Here is a 16,348-nt window from a genome sequence, read left to right as displayed (position 1 = left end):
TTTCACTTTCATGCATTGGAGAAGGAAATGGCAACCCACTCCAGTGTTCTTGCCTGGAGAATCCCAGGGACGGCGGAGCCTGGTGGGCTGCCATCTCTGGGGTCGCACAGAGTCGGACATGACTGAAGCAACTTAGCAGCAGCAGCAGCAGCAGACATTTTGTATAAATGGAATTACACAGTATGTCATCCTTTGTGAATGGCTTCTTTTACTCCTTACCTTTTGCTTAAATGAACTGTCACATACTTATATGAGCTCAGTATCTTGTCCCTGGATACTAAATGGGTATTCCTCTTGGCTTCTTGTACCATGTTATACCAACCCTGGCCAGATCCTCTAGGCAGCTTGAGAACTACCTACTTAGCCTGCATCAGAGTACATGAACTAGACAAGCCAGGGCAAAGTTAGGACGTGGCAGGAGCATATAACAGGGAATTGGATGGATCCGCCTAGATGGCCCCATTTTCTCTTTCCCACTAGTTGATTTTATGCTGCTGTTACCCAAAGGCATGGACTGAAATTAGTGAGTGGGAAAGAATGTCTTCCACCTTGAAGATGACAGCAGTTTTTCTTTTCTTTCTCTCAGCTATTTATACTCCATTCTTTCACATAGTCTAAGTTCAGTGACTGGTTATAATCAGATGTACCTGACTGTTCTGGTAGCTGCATGGTCAGCTCAGGGAGCATCCTTGGTCTGTGACCAACACGTCCCCTTGACACATGAGAGAATAAAGAGAAAAGCTGGAAAAGGTGACCGCTCCCCACCTCCCTTTACTGCCCTCTTTTGTATGTGGAGTATTAAAAAAGCTTATATTACAGACTACAACAATTTACTGGATGCAGCGTACGTGTTGTTTCACTGAGTTCTCCTGGGGATCTTCATTTCAACTAGACCCATGAATCCTGTCTACACATTTATCTGCAAAGACTGTGGGAAATGCTCTGTCATCACAAAGAGGAGGAAATCTTTCTTGAAGGTACGATGTCTACAGGTAGGATAAGAAGCAACTTTCTTTTGAAATTTAAAATGTTAGTCACTCAGTCATGTCCGACTCTTTGCAACCCCATGATCTGTCCATGGAATTCTCCAGGCAAGAATACTGGAGTGGGTTGTCATTCCCTTCTTCAGGGGATCTTCCCGACCCAGGAATCGAACCCAGGTCTCCTGCATTGCAGGCAGATTCTTTACCACCTGAGCTTGAAATAACATTATTTCTTTTAAAGAAGGCATTGACTACACAGATTGTAGCTTGGCTGGTAATATGGAATACCTTAAAATCTTTCATCCTCCCTGGTTATTTCAGTTAGCCAGGAAATACAGCAGTGGCTAGACACGAGGGACCTTATGATGAGACTGTGAGTTTGGACACTCTCAGTGTTGGGCTTGTGCAAAGAGGAAACTAAGAGGAGGAACTATTCATCAGTACCCATCCTCACCCACGCGTCTATAATTACCAACAACGGTTGCAACGCAACCCATAAACACGATGAGTTGGCTAAAGCCCAGGGTGCTATTTATAGTCTCTATGGACCCACTAATAACCCTAACACCCTCCTTGAAACATAACCCAAATTAGGAGCAGGGGACAAAGGGGCAGTCTCAGTTGAGAGAAAAAGTAGCTACTCTTGCACCTCCAGTTTAACACTGTCCATGTATGAATGACCATCAAAAACATCCAGCCGTTCTGAGAGAGGTATATCTCAAAATAAACATTTTCCTGAGCAGGCCAGACAAGAGCACAGAGCCAAAGGATTTCCAACTCAGACTTGGAAATTATAGGGTGTAATTGGAAGGCGTGACGGGGGCACGTCATCGTTGTTTGGACGTTTGACCTAAACTGTGTTTGTTCAGGCACGACAGGAAGTGGTCGAAAAGAAGTATGACACAGTGGAAAAAGCAGGGGCTGGGAGTCAGTCAGACGGTCCACGTTTAGCTAGGTGTCCTTGAACAAATTTCTAGATCTCTCCAAACCTCAGTTTTCTCCTCTATAAAATGGGAGTACTAAAAATATCTACCTCATAGGGAGATGTTAGCACGTATGGCATATAGATCCCCCAAATGGGAGTTTTTTCATTGTTCCTAATGTACTATTATAAATCAGGATTTCTGAAGGATTTGTCCCATATAACTCACAATGGGTAATTCTCTCATGTTTCTGAGATGGCCATATTATTTTAAAAAAAAAACTTTAAAGAATTAAAGGATATTTTTAGAGATTCGTCTCCTACATAGCTCCTACAAAGCTATTTCAGAAAGTTGAAAATAATATTTGCTCTATATTCATATATTTGCAATATTCAAAGATAATATTTATTTATATAGCATAGTTGCAAATTCCATCTCTTTGCACACTTTAATAAGGAGCAGTCCATTTGATGAGATTAGCAAATGACATTATATATGTTTTAATGTTCAGGAAAACAAAGCATAGGAATTCTATATCTTGGTAAAATTTCATTAAATCTTACAGAGAATCAGAGAGCTCACTGCCACCAGTCTCCCTACCACCATTGCCACCTCACCAACAAAATATTGTCTCTAGCATCCCTGAGATGTTGGCACCTGTCTCCTGCTTGAGCCCTTCAAGACTCCGGGACCCAGAACCAATCTCTCCTGTTCTGGGGGCCACAGAAATGGTTCCGAATTTCTTCCTTCTGTTGAACCCAACTAGCTCTCTCTCGCAGTCTCATTTATTGGTTCAGTTTATCCCTTGGGAACAAAAAAGAACAAACTCTTTCCTCTTTATGATGGCCTATCAAACTTCAGAAGCGCCAATGACACTCTATAACTTTCTGAGAGCTTTCCCTTATGCACCATACTAAAAGCTTGTATCTTTTTAATATAAAAAAATTACATGTTAGATGCTATTATCCTCATTTACAGATGAGCAAAATCAGGTAGGTCATTGAATGTTGAAGTAATCTTGCCCAGGGTCCCAGGGTGAATAATTGGCCAATGTCAGTGTCAGGATTTTAGCCATACTTGTCTAATCCCAAAATCCAAGCACTTGGATTCCAAGCAGCTGCTGTTTGGTTATTTAAAGTCAGGAAGGCTCAGACAGGAAAAACAGGAATACTGTAAGAATTCACTAAAGCATGGATTCAAAGAGTGTGTCATTACCATGCCCAGCAGGTATGGTACTTTGGGGCAGAGCCGAGGACCACTAGGTATGAGGGGCACAGCCCAGAGGATGAATCCAGTGAGGGCTCAGTGAGAAAGGAACCCTAAAGGAAGGGGTTTTTCTACTTAGCATATGGTTACACGCACACATGGCCGGGCTCCACTGTTACTGTCAACATATACATGCTGGGAGCATCCATTTACAGACCATGGAGGGGTCAATTGCAATTCCTTCTGTGTTGTTTTTGTTCAGTTGCTCAGTCATGTCTGACTCTCTGCGACCCCATGGGCTGCAGCACGCCAGGCTTCCCTGTCCCTCACCAACTCCTGGAGTTTGCTCAAACTCATGTCCATTGAATCGGTGATGCCATCCAACCATCTTATCTTCTGTCATCCCCTTCTCCTGCCTTCAGTCTTTCTCAGCATCAAGACCTTTTCCAGTGAGTCAGTTCTTCGCATCAGGTGGCCAAAGTATTGGCCAATTCCTCCTTATCTGAACTTTTAAGTCTCAATTGCCAGTCCTCACCAGAAAGTTTAGCATACACATGATGTACAATACCCTACCTTAACAAATTGGACTCAGAACATTTTGTGGATTAAATCACACTTAAAATGAACTAGGATATCTTTGCCTTTAATAATATTTATTATAATGTTACATGATACTGTAATAATAAACCATTGTTAATAATTTTATATACTATCCCCAAATTTATTTTTAAGAGCTAAATATGAATTTTGATTGTCAAATAACCTCACATTCACTTCACATAGATTTTAGTATCTTCTTCAAACATAGTAAAAATAATATACAATCAAAGAAGCACAGGAACTCCTGTGATATTTATATTCTGATATCTTTCTTGTGTTCAGTCTCTTTCACATACGTTCTCACATCTGATGTGAATTAAGTAGTTCGAATTAATTCAGGTAGAGTGTTTTGCAGTTTATGAAGTTGTTTTCTATCACCACTTCTTGTTAGCAGAGAAAGAAAAATGAAGCTGAGAGAAGTAACTTAGCATCACTACCCAGCTGGTAAATGATGAAGTCAAGATTTTCATCCACATCATGTTAAATCTAACATATAATGCAACTTTTAAAGCTCAAACAACAGATGATATTTGAGCTCTGTTGAGGAAAATTGTAATCGACATTTAAAGATACTATGTCTCTTAGCAACCACGGAGTTTCATGGAGTTCATCCAGGATTCACACCCTGACCCAGGCCAGCTAGCAGTAAACGGTTGCCCTGCCAAGGTTCCCAGGGACCTTGTGCGACACAACACGTTTGCTGTTTCTGAGTAGATGTAGAGAGACGAGAAGACTAATGGGTACATCATCAACCAGATGTGGACAAAAAATTCTTGCCTTTTTCTTGATATCGAGTTGACCAGTGTAGTCAAAGCACTAGAAGGGGCAAGAACAAGCCCAGTTCACAACCCCAGTGGGTGGGGTGGCATGAATTTCAGACCCTTTCTCTTAAAGCCTCTGACCCCCAAGCACCGTGTTATTCTAAACAATCCATTTTTTCTGTGCAACTAGGAGAACATTGCTTGCTCTTTCAGTAACAGAAGTTTGGACAACAAGGTGAGATTTTTGTTTTCCCCTCTCTCCTGATCTATTTTATATTTCTTTGTATACTTATTCATTTAACTTGATACAAACAAATTAAACATCATAAAGGCAATTTTTCTTAAAGAGAAAAACTGCAACTGATCTCTCCTAACTCATTCAACCAGTTTAATTTTGGGAGTTTTCAGCAGGTGAGAGTGTGTACACATGATGCTTCTGTGGATACAAAGTGGGCATCTGCCTTTGTGTTTTGCATAGTATTAGGATGAAAACAGCCCTCAGGCTTTAAGCACACTTTCTAATACCTTTGTATTGATCCTTAAAATGTAAAAATGATGTTGGACACCTGTAGCTTATGTTAATGAAGAAGTTAAAGCCACAAAGATAAGAACTCCAGAGAAAATAAAAGATCTCCCTGGGTGAGAGTATTCACTTAGCTAGGACAGTGGCCCTTCCTGTTCCATACTGACACATTATAGTCTTGTCATTTGCACTCGGCAAGAGCACACCCAGCAGGCAACCTGGGAGCCCTTCTTAGTGTCAGGCACAGTGATGGGCACAGGCACATGGAGAGTGTGTTTCTCTGTTCTTGGAAGGTTCAGACTCTGAACATGAGGACAGAAGTTGGAATCAGCTGCTTCAATTCAGTAGAGAATAGAGGACTGGAGAGAGGGCTGCTGCTGCTGCTAAGTTGCTTCAGTCGTGTCTGACTCTGTGCGACCCCAGAGACGGCAGCCTACTAGGCTCCTCTGTCCCTGGGATTCTCCTACAGGCAAGAATACTGGAGTGGGTTGCCATTTCCTTCTCCAGTGCATGAAAGTGAAAAGTGAAAGTGAAGCCGCTCAGTCGTGCCGGACTCTTAGTGACCCCATGGACTGCAGCCTACCAGGCTCCTCTGTCCATGGGATTTTCCAGGCAAGAGTACTGGAGAGAGAGGGCTAAGGGCCTTTAAAGAAAGCAGTAGTGACCCCAGAGACTCCAGGAAGTTTCCTCAGAGAAGGAGGCATTTAGGGGAGCTAGTTTGAATATGAATGTGTTTGCTAATCTAGGAATATTTCCCTGAATAATGCCTCTCATCTTCTGTTTCTATGAGTCCCCACTTTTATCACCGCCCCCCCCCACCCCGCCCCCGCCAATAACCCTTCCAAAGACTCCCATTTTCTGTTGTGGAAAGGTGGGTTTACTTTGAAGACTGGTGGACAATAGCCTAAACATTGTTAAAGCCTGCCTAAAATGTTGTTTTTCCTAGCTTCTATTCTTTCTAGAGCCTATTCAGTTTTTGCTGTGGTGGTGGTCGTGGTTGTTTTTAAAAGCCTTCTCCTTCCAGTTTCTGTCTTCTATGAGCTGGATGCAAAGCAAATAAGATAAAATGCTTAAGAAATCCAAGTGGTGATGCTGTTCACCATAAGATGAATGTCAAACCATCACATGTTAGTGTATCATTGACTGTGCTCCCAAAGCTGTGAATTGATTGCCATTTCCCTTTGAAGACCTCCATCTCCAAAGATCAGAGAAGAGAAACTGAATATGCTTTTTCTCTGGTTTGGGCTTAGAGGGATTTACAGTCTGTGTTCTAGAGCTGTGACCACCCACTGGGACACATCTATCCTGAAAGCAACTAGATGTCCCTCATTCTCCTGCAGAATAGTGGAACATCCCCCAGATAATCAGAAAAGGCAGCAAAGCCTAGAGAGTTGAGTACAGAAATGTTTCATTGGCCTCTGCTATAGCCCCAGTCATTGTCAAGCTCATCTCCCACTGGATCCATTAACCCCCCTTGTCAACTTCTGTTTCAAGTTCCCTCATTCAGGTTATATCTCTTTTCTCAGTGGCTTTTCCCCCTACTAATAAGCAGTTTTGGTTTTACATATCTAAAGGTTTCCTCTGCATAGACAACCAGGAGATGCACTTATGTTCAAGTGAGAGTGAGTCAAATGATGGCCTTGAAAATACTGCTAACAAACTCTGCCCAACCTCCCATCCCTCTCCCTCAAGACCCCTCAGCATGCCCCTTGAACTCTCAAGATCTTGAGTGATAAATCCTCAACTGGAAAGGGAGGATTATCTTGCTACAGTTGGCCTGGTCCCAACGACCTCCAAATAACTTACTGGTGCCAGCCTGCTTCCTCAGGACCTGCTCCTAACTATTTCTTCATCAAGCTTTGGATTGAATAAGACACAGACAAGATGTCTTCACTTGTGAGTTGCTGTGAGTTGCTGACCAGGACCCCGTCCTGAAGCTGTTCTCTGTTCCACCGGTGCAAACAATGTGTATCTGAGAAGGGGACATTGTTTCCATTGTTTCCGCCTCCATTGTTTTACAGTGTTTTGAATTCTTTAATTTTTTTAAATTAGAATACAGTTGATTTACAATGTTGCATTAGTTTCTCCTATACAGCAAAGTATATCAGTCATACATATCCCTATGTCAACTCTTTTAGATTCTTTTCCCATACAGGTCATTACAGAGTATTCAAAAGTGTTCCCTGTGCTACATAGTAGGTCTTTACTAGTTTATTTTATATATAGTAGTATGTGTATATCAATTCCAGTCTCCCAGTTTATCCCTCCCACCCACCCCAGCTTCCCCCGCTGGTAATCGTAAGTTTGTTTTCTACATCTGTGACTCTATTTCTGTTTTGTAAATAAGTTCATTAGTACCATTTTTTTGGAGAAGGCAATGGCACCCCACTCCAGTACTCTTGCCTGGAAAATCCCATGGACGGAGGAGCCTGGTGGGCTGCAGTCCATGGGGTCGCTGAGGGTCGGACACGACTGAGCGACTTCACTTTCACTTTGCACTTTCATGCATTGGAGGAGGAAATGGCAACCCACTCCAGTGTTCTTGCCTGGAGAATCCCAGGGGCGGGGGTGCCTGGTGGGCTGCCGTCTATGGGGTTGCACAGAGTCGGACATGATTAAAGTGACTTAGCAGCAGCAGTACCATTTTTTTAGATTCCACATATAAGTGCTGTCATATGATATTTGTCTTTCTCTGTCTGACTTACCTCATTCAATATGACAATCTCTAGGGCCATCCATGTTGCTGCAAATGACATTATTTTGTTTTTTTTTTTATGGCTAAGTAATATTCCACTGTATATATGTACCACTTAGAAGTACATATATACAAGAGGCACAAGTGAAGAGGAAAACATAGGCATAACTCTCTGACATAAATTGCAGCCAGATCTTTTTTGATCTTCCTCCTAGAGTAATGAAAATAAAAACAAATGTAAGCAAATGGGACCTATGTAAACTTAAAAGCTTTTGCACAGCACAGGAAACCATCACCTAAACAAAAAGACAGCCTGCAGAATGGGAGAAAATATTTGCAAATGAAGTGACAGACAAGAAATTAATCTCAAAAATATACAAATAGCTCATACAACTCAAAATGAAAGAAAAACAACCCAATCAAAAAGTGGTTTAGAAGATCTAAATAGACATTTCTCCAAAGAAGAAATACAGATGGCCAAAAAGCACATGAAAAGATGCTCAACATCATACCAGGCTCCTCCATCCATGGGATTTTCCAGGCAAGAGTACTGAAGTGGGGTGCCATTGCCTTCTCCGTCATTAATTATTAGAGAAATGCAAATCAAAACTACGCTGAGGTATCATCTCACACTGGTCAGAATGGCCATCATCAAGAAGACTGCAAAAAATACACTCTGGAGAAGGTGAGGAGAAAAGGGAACCCTCCTACACTGTTGGTGGGAATGTAAATTAGTACAGCTACTACGGAGAACAGTATGGAGGTTCCTTAAAAAACTAACAATAGACCTACCATATGAACCTGTTTTTCATTCTTTATGTGTATTTTGAGGACCTGTTTGAGTCCAGGCCCACATACCACCTAAGACAGACTTCCAAAACAGTTTCCACCCAGCCTGGAAATTTTGCACACTTATTGAATTATTTGAAGCTATACTGATTTTGTTTGTTTGTTTTTCAGTTTTTTGGCTAGTGAATCTTCTTGTTACCCAGATGTAACTTGGTGCATAGGTAAAATAGAAACTCAATAAATGTGAAAGGGGAGAGGAAGGGGGTGGAGATGTGAAATAATACTGTAAGATAGTCATATTAATATCCTAATATGAAAGATAAGATAACAAGGTGATGCTTGGAAAATGTAATTCACTTGAAGTGTGGCAGAGAGACAGCCAAAGCAGATAGACTTGGGGGATTTCCTGCCTCATCACTTACTAGTTATATGATATTGGTCAAGTTGCTTAATTGCTCTCAGCCTATTTCCTCATTTATAAAATTAATGCCAATGACCATTCAAATTAAATAAGATAACGTATGCAGGAAAACTTTGCACAGTTCATGTCACATAGTCAGAGCTTAATAAATACTATGAACCATTATCACTGCAGAAGTTTTCACATAGAGTATTCATTGGAACCATATTCGATTCCAAAGCCCTTGGGATGCTTCTATGAGGCCACATGTGCAGCCCTCCAACCTTCCTCTCAGAATACAGTTCTAAGAAGCTGATGCGTCACTGCCTGCTGAATCACTCCCGACAGGGATCTGCTATGAACAACATGTGCTTCTTGCTCTCTGGTTGCTTCAGGCCTTGCCACCAAGATTGCTCAAGAGGGTCCAACAAGGACCACAGGGGCTGTTCCACTCCAGGCTTAGTGGGACCTCGCCTGGGGAATGGGGTCCATGTAGAGGTGAGGGGCCGCATACCACATAGTGTTTAGAGAAGGAAAATGGGAAACCAGCAGAAGCGCTTTCCACCTAAACCACATGGCCATGCATACCTTCTGAGTGTTCACCTGTACAGCAGCCTCAGAAGACTTCTAAGGATTTTCAAGGATGTAGAGAAAGACAGTTAAAATGATCCAGGACACAAAGGAGGACTTGACGCAAAACTAAATGATGAGAATCTCTTAATCCAGAAAGATGATAACTTATATGGCCAAAATCTAAAATGGTAAAAAAAAAAAAAAAACATTTTTAAGCAAAAAGAAAATTTGGAAACATAACCACAGCATATCACATCACCAAATGACAGAGTATTAAGACTAGAGGAAAACCATTTAAACTTCTAGCACTTAAAGAAAAGATAAGGAAATACCAAATGACAAATGCATAAGAAAGAGACAATGAATCTATTGCTTTTTAAATGGTGTAATTCAAAATATATTCTTTAGTATTTTCACCCTGTTTCCAGAGAAAAGACTTAAAGCTGCAGTTCAAAATGAAAACTATTTAAGGAAAAACCAAATGAGGTACCTCTTTCTAGACCATTCTAAACTGCAAAGGGCATTTCAGTCTTGGAGGTCCCCCAGTGTTTCAGGGCCCCACATTGCTAGAAACCAGGGGGCTGAAATAAAACTTGCTAAGTATTTCCTCCAGTCTCATTTAGAAACAAGGAAACTGAGGACTAGGGAGGGGAAGGAACATTGAAGAGCCCAGCTAGTCAATGTATCAGTCAGAGTCCCTCTGGGAAGAGAAACCACACAGAAGGGAATAGAGGGAATTTTATTCAGGGAATTGACTGGACATATGATGCGTATGCAGAAAAGTCAGCAGGAGCCAGCCAGTGAGGCACGCCAAGATTACCAACAGCAGAAAGCCAGAGAGGACAAGGCAGGGGACGTAGAACTGCAAGAACCTTGCAACCGTTCTCCTTATAGAAAGTGGCAGCTTTGTCCTGTGGGAGCTGGTACCTCCCCTGTTATAGATTGTAGCCTGTGGTATTGCCCGAGGCAGAAAGGAAGGAGAGAAATACCTTGGCTTATTTCTTACTCTGCTGTCTTAAGTACCTTCAGTTGACTTCCCATGGGTTAGGCCCAGTAGGAAGCCAGGAGACACTGTAGGGAGAGGGGATGTGACACAGAGCAGAGCAGAGAAAGAGTAAGGAGTGGGCCTGAGAGTTCAGACTTGAGGACCACAGCATCCATCATTAAACAATCATTTCCTGGGCACTCCCCTGGGCAATGGTACTGTCCTGGTAGGACATAGTAATCTTTGGAGGCACCCATCAGAGCTGCCTCTCATGTGCAAACTATCGGGGCTGTGTCATAGTTTGCTAATTCCTGATCGGTTTTCCCGTCAGAGAATGGTTCATATTTAATAGAAACCCATTATCAATCTTTCTAAATGGCAAACATTTTCTTAGTATGTTTGCTTGGATTTCCATATATTGAGTTAGTTTTCTTTGTCTTTGGAGGCTGGGTGGGGTGGGGGGCTCTTCCTGGAACTATATTGGCATGCTAAAATTTTTAATTTAGGATGAAAGCATTCCCCAGAAGTGGTTTGTAGAGATAAGGACTTTAGTCCCTTAAAATAGCCACCAGCAACCCTAAACTATCCCAAATAAACATACAATCAAATCCTTGAACTTGCTGTGTGTGTGCAGCTTCAAGACAGGTCCTTAACTCTAACTTGCAAGTAAATTACAGCCCTTAAGAACTCTCTCTGTAAGCTCTCTAGAGCTCTGTCTCTCTAGAGCTGCCACATACCAAGAGGCAGGGGTCAAGCTCTGAATCTAGAACAACACCTGCACCACAGACAGTAACCAATAGAGAGGCTTGGTGGGGGCGGAGCTGGAGCAGTGTCCTGGAGACCGCTTGTGTCAGGAGTTAACCCTTTCCATGTTGCACTCTCGAGGGGATGGCGGCAGGTGGGCTATGGAAGTGGTCAGGACAATAGTTAACTGTCAAATATAGTTCAGTAAGCATTCTGGCATACTGCCTGAATATCAACATTGCCACAAGCTTCCTGAAACAGGGTGCTCATTGACAAAATGGAAAATCTTTTGGTATCCAGAAAAAGGGACCCTAATTGCTAGCCTTGGGGTGGCCTCTTCACCTGTTTTCTCCCCAGGATCGTTGGTAACTCCAGGGCAGTGACACCTCTAACTCGTGCTTGGGTCTGGTCCCAAGGGCAGTGCCAGGCACACAGACGACTGGCACACAGGAGAGGAAACTGACCATGGGCGCTTGTGGAGTGGATGAAAGGTTGAGCATCTCTCCCTCCCTCACGGTCAAGTTTTTGGGGCTTTTTATTTTTCCAAGATCTTCCAGAAAAAGCAGAACCTTCACCCAGACAGGGCAAGTGTGTCACAAAGTTCTGCTTTCACTGTGTGTTAAGTGGAAATGATTAGGCAAGCGGGTAGTAAGAGATTCCTCTCTGTGTTTCCTCTGTATTGGGAGGTTCTGCCATGGACCTCTGCACACTCAGACCTACAGTGCAAATTGCGATAATTGCACTGATAACCCCAGGATGCCTCACTTATCTGTCATCATGGCTTATCCACACAGAACGTCTCTGAGGGGGCCACTTCCTGCACACATACGTAGGTGTGAAGATGCTGGGATGTGAGAGTGTGTGCGTGTGTTTTCAGGACTGACTTGAAGCAGTCAGTGTTTGACTGAAGTGATGGCACTTGTTCCAAGAGCTTTTGGCTGATGTGGTTCTTTCTGTCCCTGGGCTGTGAGATCTGGACTAGGCTCAGAAACCACTGACCCTAAGACGGTTATAACTGTCTCCTCCCCACTGTCATTCACTGAGCAGTAAATGTTCTCAGCTCTCTCAGAGGTATGTTAGGGTGACCTAACTGCACCCCCTAGGCACGTTCCAGCTGGACTGGTGGGGATGTGAAATCAGTGAAGCTTTTTGGTTGGTTAAACTCTGCACTGAGAGTTGGTGGATCTGTCAGAGATTCTCAGACCTGACTGTATTATTTATACTGCCATGGGAAACTTTCTAAAAATACAAATATTGAGGCCCCTTCCCAGATGAAAATCAGATTTGTTAAGAATGCAGCCTGGACATTTTGTTGTTGCTGTGTTTTTAACTCTCTAGTTGATTCTAATGAGCAACAAAGATTGGTTGACCTTATCTGTCAGCCTGGTCATTTACCCCGAGTTCCCTTATCTATAAAAGAGATTTCATAGTGGCAGCAGCCCATCTCCCAGAAATGAGAGCAAGAATGCAGGATCTATATAGGTTCTGCCGATTTTTTAAACTGTGTTGTTTGTTTTGATACTGTTAAGCATCATGAGTTCTTTGTAAATTTTGGATACTACACTCATCTCACACGCTAGTAAAGTAATGCTCAAAATTCTCCAAGCCAGGCTTCAGCAATATGTGAACCATGAACTTCCTGATGTTCAAGCTGGTTTTAGAAAAGGCAGAGGAACCAGAGATCAAATTGCCAACATCCGCTGTATCATTGGAAAAGCAAGAGAGTTCCAGAAAAACATCTATTTCTGCTTTATTGACTATGCCAAAGCCTTTGACTGTGTGGATCACAATCAACTGTGGAAAATTCTGAAAGAGATGGGAATACCAGACCACCTGATCTGCCTCTTGAGAAACTTGTGTGCAGGTCAGGAAGCAACAGTTAGAACTGGACATGGAACAACAGACTGGTTCCAAATAGGAAAAGGAGTACGTCAAGGCTGTATATTGTCACCCTGTTTATTTAACTTATATGCAGAGTACATCATGAGAAACGCTGGGCTGGAAGAAACACAAACTGGAATCCAGATTGCCAGGAGAAATATCAATAACCTCAGATATGCAGATGACACCACCCTTATGGCAGAAAGTGAAGAGGAACTCAAAGGCCTCTTGATGAAAGTGAAAGTGGAGAGTGAAAAAGTTGGCTTAAAGCTCAACATTCAGAAAACGAAGATCATGGCATCTGGTCCCACCACTTCATGGGAAATAGATGGGGAAACAGTGTCAGACTTTATTTTTCTGGGCTCCAGATTCACTGGAAGATGCAGTGGTGCATCTTCCAGTGAATCACTGGAGATAGTGACTGCAGCCATGAAATTAAAAGACGCTTACTCCTTGGAAGGAAAGTTATGACCAACCTAGATAGCATATTCAAAAGCAGAGACATTACTTTGCCAACAATGGTTCGTCTAGTCAAGGCTATGGTTTTTCCTGTGGTCATGTATGGATGTGAGAGTTGGACTGTGAAGAAGGCTGAGCGCCGAAGAATTGATGCTTTTGAACTGTGGTGTTGGAGAAGACTCTTGAGAGTCCCTTGGACCACAAGGAGATCCAACCAGTCCATTCTGAAGGAGATCAGACCTGGGATTTCTTTGGAAGGAATGCTGCTAAAGCTAAAACTCCAGTACTTTGGCCACCTCATGCTAAGAGTTGACTCATTGGAAAAGACTCTGATGCTGGGAGGAATTGGGGGCAGGAGGAGAAGGGGATGACAGAGGATGAGATGGCTGGATGGCATCACTGACTCGATGGACGTGAGTCTGAGTGAACTCCGGGAGTTGGTGATGGACAGGGAGGCCTGGCGTGCTGCGATTCATGGGGTCGCAAAGAGTCGGACATGACTGAGCGACTGATCTGATCTGATCTGAATCCCTTGTCAATCATATCGTTTGCAAATATTTTCTCCTGACATGTGGGTTGTCTTTTCATTTTGTTTATTGTTTACTTTGCTGTACAAAAAACTTTTGAGTTTAAGTAGGTCCAGTGTGTTTCTCAAAAAACGATATACAGATGGCCAAGAGGCACAGGAAAAGATGTTTAACATCGCTAATTATTAAATGAATGCAAACCACAATGAGCTGTCACCTCACATCACCCAGAATGGCCATAATAATTTTAAAAAAATCCACAAAAAATAAATGCTGGTGAGATGTGGAGAGAAGGGAACTCTCCTACACTGTTGGTGGGAATGTTCATTGGTACAGCCACTATGGAGAACGGTATGAAAGTGAAAGTGAAAGTCACTCACTTGTGTCCGACTCTTTGTGACCCCATGGCCTGTATAGACTGTATATTTTGGCCTGAATTATCCAGGCCAAAATACTGGAGTGGGTAGCCTTTCCCTTCTCCAGGGGATCTTCCCAACCCAGGGATCAAATCCAGGTTTCCCTCATTGCAGGCAGATTCTTTACCAGCTGAGCCACAAGGGAAGCCCAAGAATATGGAGTAGGTAGCCTATCCCTTCTCCAGTGGATCCTCCTGACCCCAGGAATCGAACCAGGGTCTCCTGCATTGCCGGCAGATTCTTTACCAACTGAGCTGTCGGGGAAGCAGAGAACAGTGTAGAAGTTCCTTAAAAAAAAAACACCAAAACTAAAATTAGAGCTACCATATGACCGTACAATCTCACTCCTGGACATACAGCTAAAGAAAACCATGATCCAAAGGGATACATACACCCCCAATGCTCACTGAAGCACTGTTTACAATAGCTAAGACATGGAAGCAACCTAAATATCCATCGACAGACGAATAGATAAAGAAGATGTGGTACGTATATACAATGGAATATTGCCCAGCCATTAAAAAGAATGAAATAATGCCATTTGCAGCAACATGGATGGACCTAGAGATTGTCACACTGTGTGAAGTAAGTCAGACAGAGAAGGAGAAATATCATGACATCCCTTATATGTGGAATCTGAAAATGAATGATGCAAATGAACTTACTTACAAAACAAAAAGGGACTCACAAACGTAGAGAACCAACTTTTGGTTGCCCAGGGCAGGAAGGATGGGGGGAAGGGATAATTAGGGAGTTTGGGATTGACATGTACACACTGCTATATTTAAAATGGATAACCAGAAAGAACCTACTGTGTAGCACATGGGACTCTGCTCAATGTTATGTGGAAGCCTGTATGAGAAGGGAGTTTGGGGGAAGAATGGATACATGCATATGTATGCCTGAATCTCTTCCTTGTTCACCTAAAACTATCACAACTCTTAGATGTATCACAATTAACTTGTTTGTTCATTGGCTTAACCCCAATACAAAATAAAAAGTTTTTTGTTTTTTTTTTTTAAAAAGAATGCAAAATCTAGAATAAAAGAAATTGGGTGTTAGAGTTCCAGTGACTAGCCTTGTGATTGTGGGAATGCTACTCAATCTTTCTTGGTCTCAGGCAACAGCTCAACTTGTATGACTTGTGAGAATTAAATGAGATAACTCCAATAGAGCATTTATACCTGACATACAGTACGTGTTCAATGCATGTTAGTCATTATTTTTCTGAAAGCATTCCCTGGGTTCTTTGGAAGGGCTGTCTACCCATGACAGTGGTTGTCTTGTAATGATTCAGTATTGTCATCATAAACTGTGGTTCTCAAGTCCTCATAAATGAAAATGTTACCTAACCTAAGATAAGGGAGGAGAAAGGATGGACCTAAAGGACCCAAAGCCAAGAGCTGTTTCTCAACAGCAGAGAAGAGTTGGTCTGATTGGTTTCTTCAGACAGAATAGTTAGAAGCCAGTCTAATGAGAGTCCAGGTTTCCATAGCAGTTAAGGGAGCTTACTGGGAGCTTTTTAAATGCTCCTCACACACACACAGACTCCCTGGGGGTTAGATAGACTTCAGCTGAAGGCCACTAGCTATAATGGACAATGTACCTGAAGCTTTGTAAGGCAAGGAGGCTCCAGCCACTCCGGAATGAAGACTAACCCACTGTCTGAATTCATCGCAAGATGACGCTTTGAGTTCCCCATGTATGTGAAGCATCTCTGCCAGCTGCCAACACATTACTAAGACTCTGAAGTCGAAAGCTAACCTTTTGCCCTGGCTATTCAGAGTCCTGGCAATGAAATAATCTGGCCTAATAAAAGAGGCAGCCAGACTCTGCCTACTTGGAAAATGAAGTTCATTTAAGTAACTCTCAGAAGGAAGAAA

The 16,348-nt window shown here is 42.5% G+C and overlaps 1 long non-coding RNA gene across 1 annotated transcript in view; it reads left to right on the top strand.

The window, feature by feature from the left end:
• The window catches only part of LOC112444734 (uncharacterized), a 43,016-nt gene extending 28,225 nt beyond the window's left edge, over window positions 1–14,791 (top strand). Inside the window, exons 5-7 of the long non-coding RNA XR_003033082.2 lie at window positions 820–977; window positions 4,664–4,708; window positions 6,571–14,791. This is a non-coding gene — a long non-coding RNA (uncharacterized lncRNA). The remainder of the gene's footprint in view (window positions 1–819; window positions 978–4,663; window positions 4,709–6,570) is intronic.
• Window positions 14,792–16,348: the final 1,557 nt, after the last annotated feature.

Source organism: Bos taurus, chromosome 28, assembly GCF_002263795.3.
Source record: "Bos taurus isolate L1 Dominette 01449 registration number 42190680 breed Hereford chromosome 28, ARS-UCD2.0, whole genome shotgun sequence".
In the NCBI taxonomy this organism is placed as follows: Eukaryota; Metazoa; Chordata; class Mammalia; order Artiodactyla; family Bovidae; genus Bos; species Bos taurus.
Note: the sequence above shows the minus strand (reverse complement) of the source record. Positions and strands in the feature narration are given on the sequence as shown.